General features: G+C 44.4%; 1 long non-coding RNA gene across 1 annotated transcript; it reads left to right on the forward strand.

Annotated features, from left to right (window-relative positions):
• Window positions 1-4,628: 4,628 nt before the first annotated feature.
• LOC307215116 lies at window positions 4,629-7,132 on the forward strand. The gene is made up of 3 exons (XR_013838277.1): window positions 4,629-4,817; window positions 5,938-6,058; window positions 7,050-7,132. It is a non-coding gene; the product is annotated as an uncharacterized lncRNA (long non-coding RNA).
• The last annotated feature ends 16,360 nt before the right edge of the window (window positions 7,133-23,492 follow it).

The following is a 23,492-nucleotide window of genomic DNA, read 5'->3' on the forward strand; positions in this document are numbered from 1 at the left end:
AAAGACCCTGCAGTTGGAAAGATTGAGGGCACAAGGAGAAGGGGACGACAGAGGATGAGATGCTTGGATAGTGTCTTCGAAGTTACCAGCATGAGTTTGACCAAATTGCAGGAGGCAGTGGAAGACAGGAGTGCCTGGCGTGCTCTGGTCCATGGGGTCACGAAGAGTCGGACACGACTAAACAACTAAACAACAACAACATTTATCCTCTGAGAACTACAGTTCTCAGAATTTCCAGTGTGGAGATGGATTGTTAAACTGCTCTGCGAATTGTAGCTCAGAGAGGGAAATAAGGATATTCAAACAACTCTTAGCACCCTTAACAAACTACGCTTCCCAGGATATGAAATAAACATACGACTACTATTAATAATATTTTAAACATACCTGTAATAATATATACACTGAAGAGCTCGAAAAAAGCGATGGTCAGAATGGCTGTTGTGTAGAGTTTCATGGTTGATCCTTTCCTGAGGTGATGGGACTACAAGTAACTAAGGGCTCCCCTGAGCAGATTTTTATAGCTCGCTGGACCCTTCCTGGACCCTTCCTGAGCAAGAGGCGTAATGGGGAGGATGAGAGGCGGAAAATCTGAGAACACACTTCAGGTTTGGTTTTTTTCTAGTCAGGTGAAGGGTGGGAAAAAACCTTCATCTCTGCTAGCCCCTCATCGACAGCTTTTTCCTGCCACAATGTGGTTACTGCTTTAGCACTTCAAAAGTCAGTTTTATTTTAGAAACAAAAGAAAGTTCTTTCTCTGCAGTGGAAACCAGTAATGTGTCTATGGTTTCATCTTGATGCTGCTCAGTGGAGCCACAATGCACCACACAAATCAGGGAGAAAATGTGTAGCTCAGAGAAGAGGCTCATGTGTACCAATGGAGAACCATAACAGGACTTCAAAGATCATCACTCGCTCCATTTCTAATGATCGGGTGTGAGTACTGTTGGCTGTGGGACCAAACCAGCACCACTGTCTCACGCACAAGGAAAGTATTGGCAGGACTGTGGAAACCAAAAGCAGGCCAGTGTGGACTGAGTGTGCTCAGTAGCCAGGGAAGGCCGACTGACTGGGATGGGGAGAAGAAAACCAGGTTGGAGAGGGAATGACATATCCTGGGGAAGGGCAATTGGTATTCCAAAGCATGACTGCACTGGTGTGTTTTCACTGTGCCAACCTTACTCAACCCTGCCAGCACCAGCAATGTCAGTAGTGGGAGGTCATGTAAGTGCCAGGACCTTACCCTGCTGACAGTGCTAGCTGCAACCCAACATGGAAACCCTATGCATAATCCTACTAAATCTAGTTGGTTTAATAACAGTATTAGGCTAGCAAGATCTTGTGAGATCTTCCTGAAATCTCACAAGATCTCATGAGCTCTGTAAGATCTTGCAAGAGCTCAGTGAGATCTCACAAGATCTCACCAGAATCTGCCATTGTTGCTGCCAGGCACTGCTGCACAATCCAGGTAAGGGAGGCTTGGGCAGTGGTGAAATTCTCAGCATGTTGTACGCTGAAAGAAAATTATATGAAAATGATGTACCGGTGGTATTTGACTCCTAGTAAGCTTGTAAAAATGTATAAGACAAGTGCAAATATCTGCTGGAAATGTAAGCAAAAGGAAGGCACCTTCTATCATATGTGGTGGACCTATAAGGTTCTAAAAGCATTCTGGGAAAGCATGAACCACAAAAATCATACACCCACTGTTTCGTTCAGAATATATTTTTTTATTGTTTTCCTCTTCTAAAAACTAGGTGTGTCTTATGGTCAGGTGCGTCTTATGGAGCAAAAAATATGGTGATTATGTTCAAGTACCTTAACATCGGTTCAGTCATCACCGGCACTGAATTTGTTTTGTAGGTCAGGCTGAAAGAAAGAGGTAAAGCAGTGTGAAATATATGCAGAAATTAATGGCTTTTGGAAAATGTTTCCATGGGCAGCTGTGCATATTAAAGGGGCTAAACTTCCAAATAAGAAAGGTATCCCTACTTGGGATGCAAACGCTAAAACCTCTAGAGCACAGTACTTATTGGATGCTTTTGGAAGAAAATACCACTGATGCAAACAAGGGCCTAGATTAGGTCAACTTGCAGCCCCCTCCAGATGTTGTTGAACTCCCATCAGCCCTACCAACATAGCCAATGGCCAAAGATTATGGGAGTGTAGTCCAACATGTGGAAGGTCACAGGTTCTCCATCCATGAGATGAATGAAAGGTGAAGATATTGTCAGGGGCTGGGCAGAGGAGGAGGAGGGGTGGAGACCGCCTCCCCATCCTGACCCTTCCAGGGCGGAGGAAGAGGAAGATAATACAGATTTACAACAGTGGTTTGTGGGAGTTCATAGCTCAGAGGCAGATAAGGGAGAAAGTGGGGAGAGGAGAGGAGCAGCAGGCAAAGCTGGAGCAGCAGCTGGCTGACACATTGTCACTAGAAAGCTTTCCAGACCCACCATCTCCCAGAACCCGGCAAGCCTTAAAAATAGGAGAGTAAAGAGATCGAAGACAGAGGGCACTTAGTGGCACCCGTAGAGAAGATGATGATGATGACGAATGAGGAAGTGGGAGAGAAGGGGGGTGGAGATTCACTCGGGACAACGCCATTATCCCAGAGGCTGGGTTCTATAGACTGTCTCTGTAAAGTTTGAAATAAAAAAAGGACTGTAAGAGCCTTTTCCTTGTCTTTATATTTTCCTGGGCAACTAGCTGACAGCACCCTGACAGATATGTACACCAACATACCTTATGTGCTGTGAGTGACAGGAGTTAAAAAAAGTGAAAGATGAGCTTTGATATTAAAAAAAATGTACATTTAATTTCAAATACTCTTATTAGATCTCTTAAAAATAAATATAATTAAAAAGAACCTTTAATATTACAATTTTTTCTGATTTATAATTATAAGATGAAACATCCACATCCCCTGTTCTTGGTATCGTTGATGCCTGTTTTCATCAGGCTAATCTACAATATCTATAAACATTTGTTGGGGCAATTTCCAGAAGTAGTTTTATATTTACAATATGAGCAAATTCCAGCAATTCATGGACACTTTGTTGACATCTTGCTTTTCCACCTGATGACATGAAGGATATTATTAGGAGCAAGTGTAATTTTGCATCTTGTCTGTGTAGCTCTAGAGTCTGCCATGAAATTACATGGAGATGCATTCCCTTAGAGTGCTGAATAGGGGAGCAGGTGGCGCTGTGGTCTAAACCACTGAGCCTCTTGGGCTTGCTGACTGGAAAGTCAGCGGTTTGAATCTGCACAACGGGGTGAGCTTCTGTTGCTCTGTCCCAGCTCCTGCCAACTTAGCAGTTTGAAAGCATACCAGTGCAAGTAGATAAATAGGTACCACTGCGGTGGGAAGATAAAAGCCGTTTCCGTACGCTCTGGTTTCCGTCACTGGGTTCCGCTGCGCCAGAAGCGGTTTAGTCATGCTGGCCACATGACCCAGAAAGCTGTCTGTGAACAAACACTGGTTCCCTCGGCCTGAAAGCGAGATGAGCGCTGCACCCTATAGTCGCCTTTGAACTGAACTCTCTCTCTCTCTCTCTCTCTCTCTGTGTGTGTGTGTGTGTGTGATTATTATATTATCATGGGATTGGGAGTTAACCTGGTTGTCATCTTCGGTGTCCCCTCCAATCCTGTTGTTTTACACCTGTAGGATGAGATTCTGTAGAAAATGAGACTGCTAAAATGATCAAAACAAACCTCTTTGTTAAGTTAATGGCTTTCAAAAAGTCCATTGTATCTTTTGGACTATAGGTGACTGGCTGCCACAGAAACTAGTCGCTGGAGATGCTTCCAAAAGATGAGCTTTTACCTGACTGGAATGTGTCCTTGAACTCTGATCATGCCTCATGCTTGCCTGGATGGAGGACAGGTGTGCATTTTTATGTGCATGTAGAAACTAGCCTACTATAGAAGCATACAATTTAAATTCATTTCTCCACCCAGAAGGGAATGCAGCCTTTGAGCTGATATAGGTTCCTTACTGCTGTGTAGGAGAACAATAGACCTGGGACCAATCTCAACTTGCAGCTGAAGCTGGGAACATACAGGTGCCCAATTCTGTTCTGTGATAATCCAGTGGCATTGGGTAACCACCTAGATATCTAATGGGAGAACAAACTCTGTTGAAGTGTTAATGCTGCACACCCTTCCATCTTACACACAGTCTGTTTAAAGGTGTGAATAAAACCATATTTCATGAAGACACCACTGTTCCCTGTGACTTTCATTCTATCATTATCAGATTATCAAGGATATGGTCCAGCCATCCAAAAGCACCCAAAGGAAGCAGAGCAGGGCAGGTAAGGGGTGTGACCTTAGGGACTATCCTGAGAGCCTTGGTGGGATGCATTTATCTTTCAGGTCTGGGGTTTCCTAGTCCCACCATAGATCATCTGTTTATATGCGCTGGCTTTCTGAGCTGAGTTTTCGCTCTGGTTTATGTGGCTTCACATACAGCTTAGTGATGTCACTAGGTTGGTTTCCACCACACTTTTTTTCTGTGCCTGAAATAATACTAACCAGTGAAATGTTAGAAAGTGACCATATCGTAACAGGAAAAAAGCTTCCGGTGAGTGACAGCACAGAAAAGTTTTGTTGGACAAAAATGATCATCTGCTTCACATCCTCCCCATTACGCCACTTGCACAGGAAATGTCCAGTGACCTATAAAGGTCTGGTGAAGGGAGTCTTGAGATACTTGCACTCTCGTCACCTGAGGAAAGGTCCAACCATGAAATTCTATATGGCAGCCATTCTTGCCATTGCTTTCCTTGAGTTCTTCAGTGTATGCATTATAAGAGGTATGTGTGTGATTTTATTCTGCTATTCAGCAGTAGCATCCAAATTGCTTTTTGGGAATAAATCCTTATATTGCTTTAGATACTGGCAAAACAGCTTTCAGTGCAGCCAGAACCCCAATCCATTTTATTGTGTATCCAGTTCCCGAAACAGATACAAGGTCTTGTTTTATGGATGATGATAAAGTATGATATATGTGTGTGCAGGTGGAGATGGAGAGAAGTTAGATTTGCTTTAAATTTAAAGGAGAGCCTCCCTAATTTGCACATTCCAATTCAATAGGTCAAGTGAAACAGACACCCTTTGAAATACTCTGAATTTTGCAATGCAGTTCCCCCGATGCAGTGCAAAAATGCACATGCTGGGATAAAGTGTGCATAAAATGCCTATATTAGCAAAAACAACATACAAAAATATGTTTCGTTGGGGAAAATAGGTTTGCAAGATGTGTATATTAGGCAAAACCACATAATAAATGTGCATAATATGAGAAATTATCCTTAAAGGGATGGCGAATTTTCATGAGGACTTAAAAAAAAAGAAAAAGAAAACTGCTATAGAAATGTAGAGGACAGAATTTAAGACTGGAAAAATTAGAAACTAAGCAAAACCAACGTTGGCACATTTGTTGATTCCAGGTGTGGCAACTGTCTACTGATTCTGTTGCATCCCTGAAGCATTTCCATCTTTGTGGATGATATAATCATGTTCTGTTGTTCTTATTATCCACATTTTTGTTGTGATCATAGAATCATAGAATTGTAGAGTTGGCAGGGATCCCAACTCTACAATTCCTCATATGGCTTGGTTTCCAGACCCTTGACCATGACAACCTGTTTGCCCCTTTAAACGTGTGCCAGGTGCTTTCTGTTCTTTCAGCTGGGTCCAGAGCTCCCTTATATTCAACAAAAAGGGTTCTGGGCATAGCTGATACTGAGCAACATACTCTGATGAGAACATGAACCACCTCTCTGCTTCTTGATGCAATTCCAAACTTCCTCTTCCAGACTGGTAATCTGCAATGGATTGCACATCACATGGTGGGATTATACTTTAAGGAAAACAAAAAATAAAATAAAAGTGAAAGCTTCATTTCCCCCCTCTTATTTTTGTCTTTTTTAGGAAGCCTTGGGTCTCAGACCAGGCCACGAAGTGTCTGTAAGTGGTATCGTGAAAAACCAATCAAGAAGCAAAGAGTTGTTGATTACGAGAAGCTGGAACATGGATTAGCAAAAGACGCAATGTGAGTATCTGTTCTGCCAAAGCCCAAACACTTCCTTTGGATTCATATTCTTGTGGGCCTTTGTAAGTCTGCCAAGAATCCCCTCACTTCTAAGCAGCCATCGGTTCAAACTCCTTACCGGAAATTAGTGTAGGCCTTGTATCTATGGCAAGATCTGCAGTGGGATTCTCACCAGACATTTATTTCCCCCACAACGTTTCTATTCAGTTTGATTATAATAAAAGCTCGATGTGATTTGCAAAAAGAGGGCACATTGGTGTGTGCTTGGGTCATGTATACTGCCTTGGTTTGCTATTATTTTGGCATATTCTTGTGGTAATGATTTAGGTCATACACAGCCAGAGGAATTCTTATGAACATCAAAAGGGGGACAGTTGAGTGGCTAGTGGAAGACTCTCATGCCATCCTAGAATGCACTTAAAGGATAGGCAAGCATTCAACACTGGTAACCCAACCATGGGACCCTACTCAGGGCTTACCTCTATAAATCAAATAGTCCCTTCCTCCAAAATGTTTACCAGGCATGTGACATTTCACTAATTCCTACTAAGTAAGTGCTGACTATAGAGATTCTTATTAACTCCTACAAGTATAGTTATAAATCAATGTTATATTATAGTTATAAAGATCAGGTCCAGGCCTTGTTAGCACTTATTCTAGCGCACTTAAGGGGCGACTGCTAACATCAGCTTATCTCGTCATGATCACAGCTCTCTTCTGCAACCTGACGCTAGGGTATATTGTCTAAAACTAAACCTTGCTGAGCCGGACTAAAGTTCATTTAGACCAGCATTATATTTTTAAGACCACTTTCCCCTTGCAAGCACATCCCCACACAAAGCTCCTTTCCCCCATAATGTGACAAACAGGAATCCAAGCTACGGGTAGAACAGCCTTCCTTCACCTGGTGCCCTCCAGATGTTTTGGACTATGAACAAGAATATAAGCCACATAACTTATTTGCATTGGCTTGCCTTTTGTTGTCTTGCAGATTAACATTAAGAGATGGTTCCAGGGTCTGTGTGAAGCTTGAACGTCCCTGGGTGAAGAACATCATTCACTACGTGGACAGAATCACAATGAGCATATCTAGTCCTCAGCTCATGACCAGCTAGACTTCAGCATGTCAGAAGAAGGGTGTGTCAGAAAGAAAATGAACTGATATTGATTTTTATATATCTCAGTAACTTTGCATTCATGTACCATTTTATATGTTACTGTGTATACTTGCAATACAGTGGTACCTCGGATTAAGTACATAATTCGTTCCGGAGGTCCGTTCTTAACCTGAAACTGTTCTTAACCTGAAGCACCACTTTAGCTAATGAGGCCTCCTGTTGCCGCTGCGCCGCCGGAGCATGATTTCTGTTCTCATCCTGAAACAAAGTTCTTAACCCGAGGTACTATTTCTGGGTTAGCGGAGTCTGTAACCTGAAGCGTATGTAACCTGTAGAGTATGTAACCTGAGGTACCACTGTATTTTGTTTAACTTGTCTGTTGTTGCTTCTGTTTTCTGTACACTGCTTAGAAATATCTTTAATAAACTATGCGGTATAGAAATTAAATAGTCAATAATCAAACAATGTTTAACCACCAGTTCACTATTATTACTACCTGTGGATCGGGAAATATAGTTCCTGAAACAACATAGTTTGAAATGCCTTCCTCCAGTCAAGCAAAGCCGAGTGAACACAGGCCATGGACTGCTGCCTTTCGTCTTAATTGCTTTAGTAATCTTTATTTATAATTATTATAAGACGTCAGCTCATTCAATAATTTCAATTTTAGCTAGCTGTACAGGGCACACCAAAGGGAATGATGATAGCTCAGTGGTAGAGCATACATCTTGGAAGCAGAAGGTCCCATGTTCAATTCCTGGCACCTCCTGAAACCATGGAGAGTTTCTGCCAGTCTGTGTAGACAATGCTTAGCTAGACAGACCAATATATGAACATTTTCTATGCTCTTATCCCTCCCAGATCTAATCCCTGATCATTTCCATATTTTATATGCTCTGTCGTATTGTTGCACCCTGATTATGGCACTCCTTTCCTAGAGAAGCCTGCCTAGCATTTCTCTGTCATCCTTGATACACCACACAGATATTTTTTTATTCTACCAGGCCTTTTGGTTTTTTGGTTCACATACTGCTGCTTTAACAATGTTGCAATTTTACTGTTGTATTTATTGTATTTTTATTGCATTTTATTGTAGACTGACCTGGGATCATTTTTGTTGATGCAAAGTGTATATATAATACCCACATGAATGAATAAATAAATAAATAAATATGGGGTCCCCCCCACAGTTCCAGGATTATTTTCTATGGTTTTTCTATTCCATCACACATTATATATATATATATATGGATTCATTCAGAGGGAGGTCTCCTGCAAAGGTCTGATGTATTCTAGAGACATAATCAGCAAGTGGCCAAAAGGGGTATGACACATCTCCTAGCTATAATGTGCCACTTTTGTCACAGTGATCTATGCCAAACTGAACAAGATTGGAAAAATAAACAGAAATTGACAGATCCTTCTATTCCTAACAGACACATTTTCCCATTTTGCTTTGTGAAGCTGTTGAATATATTATTTTTCCGGTCTTGTTCAGTTTGCCACATTTCTTCAGAAATTTGCATTTTTTTCTTAAGAAAACCTTAGCAATTCAGCAGCCTTTTCGTGTGAATTTATCTTAACGGACACATTTTTATATAATTTTGTCTAATGTATACATGTTTGCAAGCAGTTTTCCCTAATGTGAATGCATTTTTGTCTGTTATTTTTACAAATACATCCATTTTGGATGCACATTTCATTCTAATAGATGCATTTGGAAACATTGTTTGGAGAGCTACATTGCTAAATCTGAATAAGTGCAAATTCTGAAAGATAGCTGTGTTTTAGTTGACCCCCCCCCCCGGAAAGTGTGGATTTAACAGAGTTGCCTGCAAAACCAATCTGAAGCAAATGGCTCTTCCGTTTCTAGTATATATATCTCTCCCCCCCCCCCCAGCATTCTTACTTTTAGAAATACCACTGTCTGTGACCAATGAATGCATAGCCAGCTAACACAAAGTTAAGCAGCAAGAAATATCTCTAGCCGGATTTTTTTCTAGTAGTGATGTATGGTGACTTGCAAACGGGTGGTGAGGAGATAGTAGGCAGGAATTATAATGCTCCATTGCCTAGGAATATATTGCCCCCTTCATAATTGTCATAAACTCCCTAGTAAAAAATGAATTCTGGAGAGAGCAGATGTTAGTGTCAGTTCCTGTCTCACACACAGAAGTCCTGGGCGGGCGGTGAGGAGAGAGTTAAAAACATAAGGATGCTATAGAGACAGGCAATTAATTAAATCATTTCAGAAGCTTGTCATGTTTTGATTCCATACTGTGAGCAGCAGAATTGGGAACGCATGAACCAGCACAAATCTAAAAGGGACACAAACAAGTTCAATAACAAATATGTGTAACAGTGTCATGAGCAGCAGCCAGAGGAAGGTCTAAGGATGTTGAAGAGGAGAGAACTTGCAACAGGAGCAAACTCCAGAAGACACTGCTCTGACAGGGACCTCCAGGTGAGGTGAATCCCAGGAGTTGCCATCTACACATCCTCTGGAGGTTGCTCTGTCCTCTTCCAAGGTTGCCATTTCTGAAATGCTGGCAGAGCCAAAGTCTCCATAGTTCCCTCAGCTGTTGCCTGAGGAATCTATCATGGTGCTTTAAGCAGCAATGGCTCCCTAGGTGGTGGTGGTGCCAGTTGATCTGAGCCTTCTTCTATACATTTAAATCTTCAGTTGGGCCCAGACCATTGCTGGAGTAACACCACGGTCTGCTGCTTTGGGATGCCCATATCCACCTGACCTGAATTCCTCCCAGCTCCATGTGGAGCTGTCCATGGTTCTGCTTCCCTGCCCGAACTCTTGGCTTTTCCAGCCCACCTTGCAGATTTCACTAGGGACAGAATATACTGACATTTCCATACAGTTTAATACATTAAGTGCCAAAATCAGCAATAAAATAAAATCAGCCACACTGAGGTTACAAATTTAAGTTCCACATATTAAATCTACTACAACTTCTTCCACTAGGCTCAAATAATTAATTTATAAAATCCCTAATGCAAGCACATAAATAGGTCCAGATCTGGCTTTCTGGGGGCCCTGTAGAGACCCTTCTTCTATCTTGGTGGTCTCTAGCATCAATGAGCAGCAACAGCAGTGCTTGGGATCAGCACTGGATGAAGGTAGCACCATTTCAATTTTCCCAAATGCACCCAATGTAGTGTTGCTCCAGAGTATTATGGGGAATTAGAATGGCACTTCCAACAGAGATTCAGCAGCCATCTTCTATGTTAACCTTTAAACATTTGCTGAAAACCTTTCTATGCTGCCAGGCTCATGCAGACAACGAATAAAAAAGATTTCTGTAATGGTGATTTGTAATTTTAATGTGTATATATAATTTTTTGTAAACTGCTATGATATTTTTTGTGATGGTATTGTAAATACCATTACAAGTATTTTTTGTAAATAAATAATATCATACTACATGTCATCATAGTCAGAGTTTTGCCTTTTTAAAAATTACTTTAAGCAGAAGCAGATGATTTTTTAAAAAAGAATGCTTTCTTTACTTAAGTGCAATTCTACTAATAAAAAATGGTAAATTATGAGTGAGCAAATGGTACCATTGGTCTGATTTCAAGGAGGAAATTAATAAAATACCTTCTCAGCAGTGGCGCCTGCCCTGTGGAATGCCCTCCCATCAGAAGTCAAAGAGATAAACAACTATCTGACGTTTAGAAGACATCTGAAGGCAGCCCTGTTTAGGGAAGTTTTTAATGGTTGAAGTTTTATCGTGTTTCGACATTTTAATGTATTTTTAATCTTTTGTTGGAAGCCGCCCAGAGTGTCTGGGGAAACCCAGCCAGATGGGTGGGGTACAAATAATAAATTCTTATTCTTATTCTTAGAATAATCAAGGGGGTCTATAGCTGCCAGAGAACAGGAAATCATTAATTTAGAAGCTGATTTCAAATAGGAGACCTTTGTTGATTTAGAATTAGATAGGACTTCCGCATGCTTAGACTCTTGCCTATAGGAATGAACAGTGGCGTAGCGTGGGTTGTCAGCACCCGGGGCAAGGCAAGTAATTTGCACCCCCTAACCCATGGATTTGCGCCCCCTAACCCGTGGATTTGCGCCCCCTAACCCGTGGATTTGCGCCCCCTAACCCGTGGATTTGCGCCCCCTAACCCGTGGATTTGCGCCCCCTAACCCTAACCCCCAGATGTTGCACCCGGTGCGGCCGGCCCCCCCTGCACCCCCCACGCTACGCCACTGGGAATGAATATTGTGGGTGGGCTTCTTAAGAATGGAGAATACTATATCAAGTGCTATTTGAAACCACTGTTTTAATTCCACTTTGAGCTGGACACAAAAGAGTAAAGTCTAAGCTGTTCTAGGAGCCCTGGAATGGAAAGAAATTCAGCACATTTTGAATTCAAAATGGAGGTGGGATTACAGTAGTGATATGGCAGTGGAGGATGAAAGGAATACAACAGCAAGGAAGGCCCCTTGGCTTTCCAAATTTCCTTAGCAAGATCTGAATTGACCCATTCAGTCTTTTCCAAAAACTTATTTCTGCAGCCCTACTTAGCAATCTATGGAAGTGATGACACAACCCTTTCATCTGCCTCAGTGAAATTAATGCAGAATGAGAAGATGGTAATTTGGAGGAAGTACTGTAATCCCCTATCACAGAAACCATGGCATCAGTGATGTGCAATTTAAAGAGCTATAGAAGGAAAAGTGAAGAGTGGCAAAGGAGGACAGAGCTCCTGTACTAAAAGAGGGAATTTCGCACATTGTCATGCAGAAATAAGGAAAGTCACATGTGCTGAAGCTCCCTGTTCTACATATTGACCAAATGTACTGGAGCCTTGTTCTCCCAAGGCATATTGGCCCTCTTTCCAGAAAACGGCATGGTGGGTTCTCCACAGTTACTATTATTATTCTGACACATGGACACACCACCCTTCCTTCAGGGAGCTCACCCTTAAAGGAGATTACCAATACTGAACACATTTTCTGAACTCCCCTGAGCATCAAAGAGTGCAGGAATATGAACTAAAGGTGTCTTGTGGCACCTTAAAGACCAACAGATTTCACAAGGCATAAGCTTTTGGCTTTCACAAGGCCAAAGCCTACTTTGTTAGATGCAGAAAGATAAGAGGAGCCTTGTTGAACAAAGGACCATTTTGGCTTCCCCTTTCTGCAGCTCTGTGATATCCTTTCTAAGGGCCAAACTAGATATAAATTGTGTCCTCCATAAAAGAGGACGTGTGTTGCGGTAAGACCTGGAGACTGACCTCCTTGTTGTGGGTGGGTCTATTGGATATCCACAACACCTAATTGGTAGGTCCCTCGTTGCTGGGTTTAATCTGGCCAATGAGGTACAGTGTGGTGTAGTGGTTAAGAGTGGTAGACTCGTAATCTGGTGAACCGGGTTTGTGTTTCCGCTCCTCCACATGCAGCTGCTGGGTGACCTTGGGCCAGTCACACTTCTCTGAAGTCTCTCAGCCCCACTCACCTCACAAAGTGTTTGTTGTGGGGGAGGAAGGGAAAGGAGAATGTTAGCCGCTTTGAGATTCCTTAGAAAAGTGATAAAGCGGGATATCAAATCCAAACTCTTCTTCTCTCTTCTTTTTCTTCTAAATGGATTGAGGGACCTATATAAACCCATGCACATGTCCCAGAGCTTCCTCTTTCGGTTTGTGCATCAGAACACCCGCTCACCTCTCCCTAATTTTAGGGCATTTTGCGATTGACTTTGCTATGCCGTCGTGTGTTGTCTGTCGTTGGGACAGGGGCACGGCAGGCAGGAATTTTCCCCACTTGGCTGATTGGCTGTAGCAATTTGGGTTTCGCCTGCCGCATAGCAATTCATCACAACTTGTAAGGTTGCGGATAGGTACTGGTTCATGTGATAGGGATGGGAGAACGGTCTCGCCATCCCTATGTGAAGGGTATTCTGTTAAAGGAATCCAGGGACTCAGCTTGATTTGATCAACCCCCAAAAGGGGGTTGTGCCGGTGCCTGAGTCCAGGAGAGCATCTGGGGAGTGAACAGAGTCTGTTCCCAGGCTTTTCACATGCCTCAGGTGTTCACCCTTGGCTGACCTATGATGGAGCTCTGGGTCAGCGCTACCTGCAAGGGTGTAGGAGTTAGTCGAACCAGAGCCTATGCAACCATTCACTTTTCTGTAATCAATAAAGTTGTGGCCTAAATTCTGCCAAAAACCAAAACTAAAATTTGAGTCAGATGTGTCTTTATTTAGGGGGGAGGTCTCTGGGTCTGAACACGTAAAAGGGCAACAGCCAAATTGTATGTTGCATAGAGATTTCCCTTCATGCTACTAAACCCCCTTTTCACATCCCCAACCCTATTTTTGAAGCCACTTCGGTTCTGCAGCCCGACTTTGCAACCATTTTCCTTTTCCCCCCATGTCCATGCCTCCCCTCCTCCTCCTTTTGTGCAGCCTCCTCTTGCACACCATCCACCCCCTTGGGTCAGCCTCTGTATACTCCTCCTCCCACACCTTGCAACTACTGAGCACCCTTTTCACCCTCCGCCCAAGTATGAAGCCATCATCCCCTTCTATTCTGCAGCCTTTTCTTTCAACTTTCCTTTGTACGGACGCCGCCCCCATCATGCTTCCTCCTCTTTCCTGCAGCACCCTTTGCACGCTCACCCTGTGCTGATATATGTCACTGTATCTTTCAAATGCAGAGACTCTTAAGAGCAAGGATGTCAGTTGGCTTGTTCAGTTAGAGAAAGTTCAGTTCAGTGGATGGATGTTGTTCACAGTGCTGGTTTGTTTTGTGTTGTGTTGTGTTGTGTTGTGTTGTGTTGTGTTGTGTTGTGTTTGTTTTGTTTTGTTTTGTTTTGATGAGGTGCTGATGCTCATATATTGACAAAAGTGTCATGGGTGCTAGAACAAAATGGCTGCCATGCACAGCAAAAAAAGGGAAAAAAGAAATTCCAGAATCTGGGAACTTCATACTGAAGGCAACACATGGAACCAGGTGTGAAATACATTGCATGATATTACAATGGAATATCTGAGGGTTCTGCATCCTTTATCCTTCTCGTATAAGGCAGCTGATGAATTGCAGAAGGAGAAGTCTGAGTATAGTGTGAGGGGGAGGACAGTGGCATAGTCCTCCTCATTTCTCTCAGTACCCTCTCTTTCTCCTCCACAGCATTGCAAATGCCCACCTTAACCACAACTATTTCCATATGCCCCCCCAACTCCTCTCATCTCCAGTTTTCTTCCCCAATGAGCTTTTTTTTTTTTTTTTTTTTTTTTGTATCACACACTGAGAGGCAGGTCCTTCAACACCACCTTTCTCCCTACTTCTCATATTCCTTCAAGTGCCACCTTTACCCCTACACAATTCCACCTGCTCCTTCCCTGGTTCCTCCTTTCTCTATCCTATCACCAGAAGATTAAAGCTGTCACTCATAGAAAGAACCCTATTTCCCCACCAAGACCTTCCCTTAACACTTGCTCAAGTCATTTACTACAGATATGAACAGCCTCTTTTTTCTTCCTTCCCCCTTCCTCCTCCTTCACCCCTTTAGAATCTTGGGAAACAGCCAATGAAAATAACGTGGTGACTGATTAGTGCAAATATAATATAGGGAGATAAGTTAGCTTAACATCTATATACTAACATGTAGTTTATATCATATTAGTGTAATTGCCCTCTGGAAATTGTTATATATTGATGATATGCATTTTTAAAATTCAAAATTAATACTAGGCCCATTATTACAAATGAGGAGAGGAACTTATAAATACAAAGGAGTGGAGAGGGATTCAGGTATGAATGTGGATGTATATGATTGTACTGTATATTTGTGTGGGCATAAGATTTCCTGCCCTACCCCTCAGATTATTTTCTTTGTTACTTTCTATTTCCTTTGTTACTTGCATTTTCCAGGTTGAGTGTTTTACCTTTGAAACAGCTCGGTAATTTTTCAATCATATTTGGGATTCATTCCCTTTTCTGGCCACAGTTCAGCCGTGTGGCTCTCTTTGTTTCACCTGGCAAAGGCCCACGGGCCCTTTCCTCTCTCTGGTGCCTCCATTGTCCTTTGTATTCCTCAAATCTACGTGTTTCTTTCATGCCCAGGTGCATTTGTAAAGGAGGAATGCAGGTTTTCGCATTTGCCAGTACTGAGAGGAATGTAAGGTCAAGCACATACCTCTCAAGGGCAGGAAAACATTTGCCCGAGGCCATCGCAATACTTGACGGAGCAGGTTAGTGTTGCTAACCAGCCAAACGCTTTACAAGTTCATCTGAGCTTTGCAGCCTGCTTGCCTCCCCCCCCCCCCCGCAGTGTTTTACAACTGAGCTGCTGCACATTCAAACCACACCACTGATGATGTAGCCTGCCTGTCCCTCGACTTGCTACTATGCACTGGGCATTGATAACCCACATCCTGCTTGTCCAATTGCATATGTGTTAAGTCAAAACCAAGCCACTCTTTCTCATTTGGGTGTAACCAAACTGGTGTCAAGACGGAGCAATGCAGAGAGAGGAGGAGGAGGAAGAAACGCTTTCCTTTCGGTGGGCTTTTTTTCCTGTTCCTGAGACACTTACCCTGCAAAAGTTCACCAAGTGGGGGAAGTCTCCACATCAAGGAAACATGATGTTAGTTGCACAGAGAGCAGCGCCCCCACTGTGGTTAGCACACACCTACTGTCCCCGTATGTTCCACCCTCTTGGCTTTCCAGTGTACATTTCTGAGTCGTATCTTCAAGCTGGCTTTCCATGCATTGGCTTTCCACACACTGGACTTTCCTCCTAGAACTGTATTATTACAACAGAACTGGAGGGAGGGTTAAATAATTGGAAATGTTCCACCCTCAGTACAAGAGAGAGAGAGAGAGAGAATCATTTGTAGAAAGGTAATCTGTCAGGGAAAAGGGCTTTATCCAAGCCTTCTCCATTGCATACACACTAGTCTATGTGTAAAGCAAAAGTGGAGTTTTTCCTCAATCCAGAATCATTTGTGCTTGTACTCAACATGCCAATTTCAGCCTAGATTGATTCTAGATCAGGGGTAGACAACCTAAAGCCCGTGGGCCCGATGCTGCCCAATCGCCTTCTCAATCTGGCCCATGGACGGTCCGGGAATCAGCGTGTTTTTACATGAGTAGAATGTGCCCTTTTATTTAAAATGCATCTCTGGGTTATTTGTGGGGCCTGCCTGGTGTGTTTACATGAATAGAATGTGTGCTTTTATTTAAAATATATCTCTGGATTATTTGTGGGGCATAGGGATGCATTCATTTTTTTCCTTCAACATATAGTCCAGCCCACCACATGGTCTGAGGGACAGTGGACTGGCTCATGGCTGAAAAAGGTTGCTGACTCCTGTTCTAGATCCTATCATCCAGAAGGATTAGGGTGGTTATTTGATACATGTCTAAAAAGCCTCCCCTTCATTTGGTTATCCACACCTTTTACTCCCTGCACAGGCCCCAGATGAATGAAGAAGGACGTGGGAATTACAATCTTGATATATGCACACTCACAGTGTCATTGGGCAGGTGTGGATTCATGTGCACACTGCATTGCTGGGAGCACATACATCTGTTTTCATCTGTTTTCAAATGGACACACTGAGGGCTAGTGCAGAACGGATCTGCAATGAACTTTTATATTTGGAATGAAACCAGTTTCTCAAGAAGTGAGCAATTTCTGGGCATTTTCTGGGCAAAAAATATGTAAAGGATCTAGATGGTGTGTGGATTCTATGGAAAAAACAAATACAAATTCATTTATTCTGGAATAAAATATCCTGTGTGCATCGCCTCCATTTTCTATGTCACCCCGTGCCCTGCAGATCCAGGCCTACACTGCCAATGGGCCCTGTGTCCCTCAGCAATGTCCAAAGGCCCTGATCCACTAAGCGCTGGGGTGGACCTTGCAGAGTCAGGTCCAGGCTGCCAACAGGTTCATTACCAGAAATGGGATGTCAGCTAAAAACTAGAAAAAAAATGACTGCTTGATTGTAAAAGGTGGAATGATGGGCTCTAGTCTTCTCTTATTTTTTTCCCCTACAAACTAGCAGTGGATGACATAGCAGGGAGGGGGTGCTTACCTGACCTCCTAGCAGATGGGCTGCAGTTACTTCCTGGGATTCATTAGGCAGCAGCATGGTTAGCACAGTGCAAGCACACCAGCAGAGCCAATCTGGCACTCCTACAGCATTTGCACCGCACCACCCTCTCTGCTCCTTCAACTCTCTTTCCTGGTAAGCAGCAGCTACTTACCTGCTGGGAGGTCAGGTAAGCATCTCCACCCCACCCCACCACCTACTGCTCCCACAAGCAAGACCTGAGTGTAACAGCACTCTCCTGCTTTTTGATTCCCAGCAACTGGGAATTCCCAGAGCAAATAATAAGCTAGGAAGTCAAGCAACAAGAGGTGCAATGCAAATTCAATGCTGCGGCAACTGGGAGACCACTTTTTCATGTGGTTGTGGTATCTTCTCTGGAAGATGGTATGAGCAAGACAGTCAACAGCATTCCCATAGATAAGCAATTGAAGTTGCCTCATTAACCAAGCATGTCTAGAAAGAAACCATCTGGAGCTGGCTGGAAAAACAATTGGAGCTGGCAAGCTTTTCTTCCCCTCACAGTTCTGGGTACATGTAGACCTCCCCCCCCCCTTTCATATTTCCGTTCACAAAGAAGCGAGGAACAATTGGGCAATGATCAATCCAGTTTAGTTCATCTGTGCCATCAGTGGATGTGCTATGGCAGAAAGCCAACCGGTTAAACTGGTTAATTTGGATTTTCTCTATAGCTAGGCTATTGTTTCCAAATTCATGCTCTGGCACTATTACAGTTTTAATGAATGTCTGTGACACATTAATCCACCCTCTTCTTTGTGAGGGGCTGGAATGCACTGCATCCTCCTTTGCAGAATATTTTGTGCACATGGTGAGAACCTTCTTCTCCTCAGCCAGAATCTCAAGAACAATGGACCAATCTTGTGAACTCAAGGGGGCTCTGGACTTACGTTTTTCCAAACTGACTGACACACACTTACACACACACACACACACACACACACACACACACGAAACTGTTATGGCATGGAGGGGGCAGGATTAAGCTGTCCAGTGGTGGTGGGGGGGAGTCCAATATCCCATTGGGTGCACCTAAGGAGCTTTTTGGATCCTAGTCACCTTGGATTATCCCTTTTGATTGGGTAAATACACACAACTGGTGAAATATTTAAAAGGTGAAGTCTCTGGGTTGGAGCAAAGCTTAAGAGATAAGTGAAATTCTGGTGTGAATACAGTCACTTCCAGACAACCTGCTTATTGAGCATTCATCCTGATTTGTTTACAAAGCGGTTAAATGATGTTGCGTCAAGCAAGTATTACTCCACACATTCCAGTGCATTTTCCTGTCACTTTCCTTCTTGCAAACAACCTGATGTTTTAAACAACAACAACAATAATAATTTATTATTTGTACCCCGCCCATCTGGCTGGGTTTCCCCAGCCACTCTGGGCGGCTTCCAACAAAGATGAAAAATACACTAAAATGTCACATATTAAAAACTTCCCTGAACAGGGCTGCCTTCAGATGTCTTCTGAATGTCAGGTAGTTGTTTATCGCATTGACATCTGATGGGAGGGCGTTCCACAGGGTGGGCGCCACTACCGAGAAGGCCCTCTGCCTGGTTCCCTGTAACTTGGCCTCTTGCAGTGAGGGAACTGCCAGAAGGTCCTCAGAGCTGGACCTCAGTGTCCGGGAAGAACAATGGGGGAGGAGACGCTCCTTCAGATATACTGGGCCGAGGCCATTTAGGGCTTTAAAGGTCAGCACCAACACTTTGAATTGTCCTCGGAAACGTCCTGGGAGCCAATGTAGGTCTTTCAAGACCGGTGTTATGTGGTCTCGGCAGCCGTTCCCAGTCACCAGTCTAGCTGCCGCATTCTGGATTAGTTGTAGTTTCCGGGTCACCTTCAAAGGTAGCCCCACGTAGAGCGCATTGCAGTAGTCCAAGCGGGAGATAACCAGAGCATGCACCACTCTGGCGAGACAGTCTGCAGGCAGATAGGGTCTCAGCCTACGTACCAGATGGAGCTGGTAAACAGCTGCCCTGGATACAGATTTGACCTGTGCCTCCATGGACAGCTGTGAGTCCAAAATGACTCCCAGGCTGCGCACCTGGTCCTTCAGGGGCACAGTTACCCCATTCAGGACCAGGGAATCCTCCACACCTGCCCGCCTCCTGTCCCCCAAAAACAGTACTTCTGTCTTGTCAGGATTCAACCTCAATCTGTTAGCCACCATCCATCCTCCAACCGCCTCCAGACACTCACACAGGACCTTCACCGCCTTCACTGGTTCTGATTTAAAAGAGAGGTAGAGCTGGGTATCATCCGCATATTGATGAACGCCCAGCCCAAACCTCCTGATGATCTCTCCCAGTGGCTGCATGTAAATGTTGAAAAGCATGGGGGAGAGGACAGAAGCCTGAGGCACCGCACAAGTGAGAGCCCAGGGGTCTGAACACTCATCCCCTACCACCACTTTCTGAACACGGCCCAGGAGGAAGGAGCGGAACCACTGTATGACAGTGCCCCCAGCTCCCAGCCCCTCAAGACGGTCCAGAAGGATGTTATGGTCGATGATATCAAACGCCGCTGAGAGATCCAGCAGAACTAGGAAACAGCTCTCACCTTTGTCCCTAGCCCGCCGGAGATCATCAACCAGTGCGACCAAGGCAGTTTCAGTCCCATGATGAGGCCTGAATCCCGACTGGAAGGGATCCAAATGGTCCGCTTCTTCCAGGCGTGCCTGGAGTTGTTCAGCAACCACTCTCTCAATCACTTTGCCCAAGAATGGAAGATTTGAGACTGGGCGATAATTGGCCATCGTGGGCACATCTAAAGATGGTTTTTTAAGAAGCGGTTTAATAACCGCCTCTTTCAGCGGGTCTGGGAAGGCTCCCTCACGGAGGGAAGCATTCACCACCCCACGAAGCCCATCGCCCAGTCCTTCCCGTCTAGCTTTTATAAGCCAGGATGGGCAAGGATCCAGGAGACAGGTGGTTGGCTTCACTCGTCCAAGCAGCCTGTCCACATCCTTGGAGGTAACAGATTGGAATTGATCCCACACAACTTGACTAGACAGGACTCTAGCACTCTCCCGCCTTGGCCCTGCTCCCACGGTGGAGTCTACTTCTTCCCGAATCTGAGCGATTTTATCTGCAAAAAACTTTGCAAAATCATTGCAGGAGATCATGTGGCCCGTACTGGGCCCCGATGTCACAGGTGGTTCCGCTAAATTGTGAACCACCTGAAAAAGTCTCCTGCTGCTGTTTTCTGCAGATGCAATAGAGGCGGTGAAGAAAGTCTTCTTCGCTGTCGCTATCGCTACTTGGTAGGCTCGACGTTGAGCTCTAACCTGTGTCCGGTCAGATTCGGAATGAGTTATCTGCCACCGGCGCTCTAGCCATCTCAACGATTGTTTCATTGCCCTCAGATCCATGGAAAACCACGGGGCTGTCCGGGCTCCATGCAATCGGAAAGGGCACTTCGGAGCCAAACAGTCAATAGCCCTGGTTAACTCCACATCGGCTGAAAGGCCATCAACATGGGATAAAGCATCCCCTACCACTCTCTGGAAACCATTTGGATCCATTAAGTGGCGGGGGCGGACCATCTGAATCGGTTCCACCTCCCTGCAGAGGGGATGGGTCACAGAGAAGTCCAGTTGCACCAGGAAGTGATCTGACCATGGCACTTCTTTCATTTCACTTTTACTTAGTTTCAGATCACCAACATCCATAGAGGTAAACACCAGGTCCAAGGCATGTCCGCGGCTATGGGTTGGGCCAGACTTATTCAGGGACAGCCCCATGGAGACCATGCTTTCCACGAAGTCCCGAGCGGCCCCTTGTAAGGTCGTGTCGGCATGGATGTTAAAATCCCCTAGGACAACCAAGGTAGGTGTCTCCAGGAGAACATCCGCCACAACCTGAAGCAGCTCGGGCAGGGAATCCTTGGTGCAGCAGGGAGGTCGGTACACCAAAAGGAATCCTGTACTGCCCCTATTGCCCAACTTCCAGAACATGCACTTGGAAAACTGGGTCTTCCCAATAGGACGCCTGGTGCAAACTAATGACTTCCTAAAAACCACTGCAAACCCCCCTCCCCGCCCACATGACCTGGGTTGCTGTGTGTAAGAGAAACCTGGTGGACAAGCGGCGGCAAGGACAGGCCCATCTGCTTCATCCAACCAAGTCTCTGTTACACATGCCAGGTCAAGTCCTTCATCCATGATCAAGTCATGGATGGCAGTGGTCTTATGAATCATTGACCTGGCATTGCACAGCAGCACCTTCAGGTCATGTGGGTATCCCTTGCTGATTCTCGTATCCATCCGGTCAGGACCAGACCCAGAGGCAGGGATAGTCCTCAGACAACGACTAAACCTGCCTCCTCTGTAATGACATGGTCTGGTCTTAGCGTAACTCCTCCTCCTACCCGTGATCACTGAGATCGGTTGTCCCAGTGAATCCCCCCTGTGGAACATGCCCCAGCCATTTTGTTGGCTGGGACCTACTCCCCGGCAGCCCTGACCCCTCCCCTTAAGAACAAAATAACACTTAAAAAAAAACCCCAATAAAACAATACAAACAAAAAACAGTAAAAATTACAAAAACGTAAAATCAAACAAATTCCCAGGCCCAATAAACATCCACCCCACCCCCACCCACCCCACATACAAAAAATTCAAAAGAAAATTTTAAAAACATTTTAAAAGCACTCTGCACCCCTCCAGCAGTAACAGCAACTGTCCTAATGCGGCCCGTCAAACCCTGCCCCAGGCCAGATGGTGAGTGGCAGGAAAGAGCAGGGCCCCCAGACACTCACACAGGAGAGCCCTCCTGGGCAGCAGAGCACAGCAGTCCCTGCGAGGCTTCAGGCCCCGCCCTGGGCCAGGTGGTAAGTGGCAGGAAGGAGCAGGGCCCCCAGACACTCACACAGGAGAGTCTTCCTGGGCAGCGGAGTGCAGCAGTCCTTATGAGACTTCAGGCCCCACCCTGGGCCAGGTGGTAAATGGCAGGAAGGAGCAGGGCCCTCAGACACTCACACAGGAGGGGTTTTGTACAGGAGGTCCAAATTAGCTTTGATTGGGCAACCTTGATTTGCTAGTATGTAGCAGGTCTTCCCTTTAGTCTTCCCACACTTTTCAGTGCATTTCCCCTTCACTTTCCTAACCACAAAAAGTCCAGTCATCTTTTTTTTTTAAAAAAAAAAGTGGGTTGTGCAAGGGTGACACAGTGCTTTAATCCACTTTAATTGCACAAACTGAAATCCCCGGTGTGCATTTAAATCCCTCCCACAAAATAGTGGCAGCCTGGAGGTACCATGTGTCCCAGATGGGATTGGCTTTGTTTCTGTGGTTTTTGCTCCTCAGCTGTGCTCTTCCTTTGAAACACTAGCAGGTGAGCATGCTGATCTTGAATTGTCTTAAATTAGTAGTGCATTTGTAAATTTTTCCCATAGATAGTAGCTATGGATTGGGCTAGGCTTAAAGAAAACAAAATTCATGAGATACATAGACATCATCACCTAGTCTTCCTTTCATGTATCAAATCACCCTGGCAACCTTATTTCATGATGACTGCACCTCTAGCGCGCGCGCGTGTGTGTGTGTGTGTGTGTGTGTGTGTGTGTTTTAAATGTCATGTCACGTTTTCTTATCTGATTTTCCCTGTAACATAAGCCTCTAGTGTGGTTTCTGTTTTCCAAGAGCAGACTTAGAAAGCTGCTCTAGTGCTGACTGTGTGCTGCTTACCTGACTACTCCACTTGTCAGTAACAATATAATATTACAATCCCCAACAATCCCCAGTTCATCTGGTTCTTCGTGATCAGATGGTTCCATATGTCTTTACAAGGCTAAGCCAGGAAAGAGACAACAACCCTTGGAGACACGCCCTGCCCAATTAAATGTCCCATGGCCTAAATAATTTGAAACAAGCCCTGTAGGCTATGCAATAAACAATTAAACACACTTAAGTTCCAGCTTCAGCTTCATGTGCTCAGAACAGAAGTGCTTCCAGACTGCATCCTAAGGTCTATAACAAACTCAACTTGAACTTTATTCATGTAATTTGCAGCAATTTATGCTAGTTGAAATGAGACACAAATGCTTTTGCTTACGATGAATAGGTTGCCTTCATGGATTTGTGTTTTCTCTGTTTATACATCGCAGGTTCACTGAAAGCAGAAAATGGTAAACTATGTAATGATGATGCAGATTTCAGTTAAATAGGATCTGCAATTTTACTTGAACACTGCATATAAATCAGGGAGC

The sequence above is a fragment of the Podarcis cretensis genome (assembly GCF_951804945.1).
Source record: "Podarcis cretensis genome assembly, chromosome: 4".
Lineage (NCBI taxonomy): Eukaryota > Metazoa > Chordata > Lepidosauria > Squamata > Lacertidae > Podarcis > Podarcis cretensis.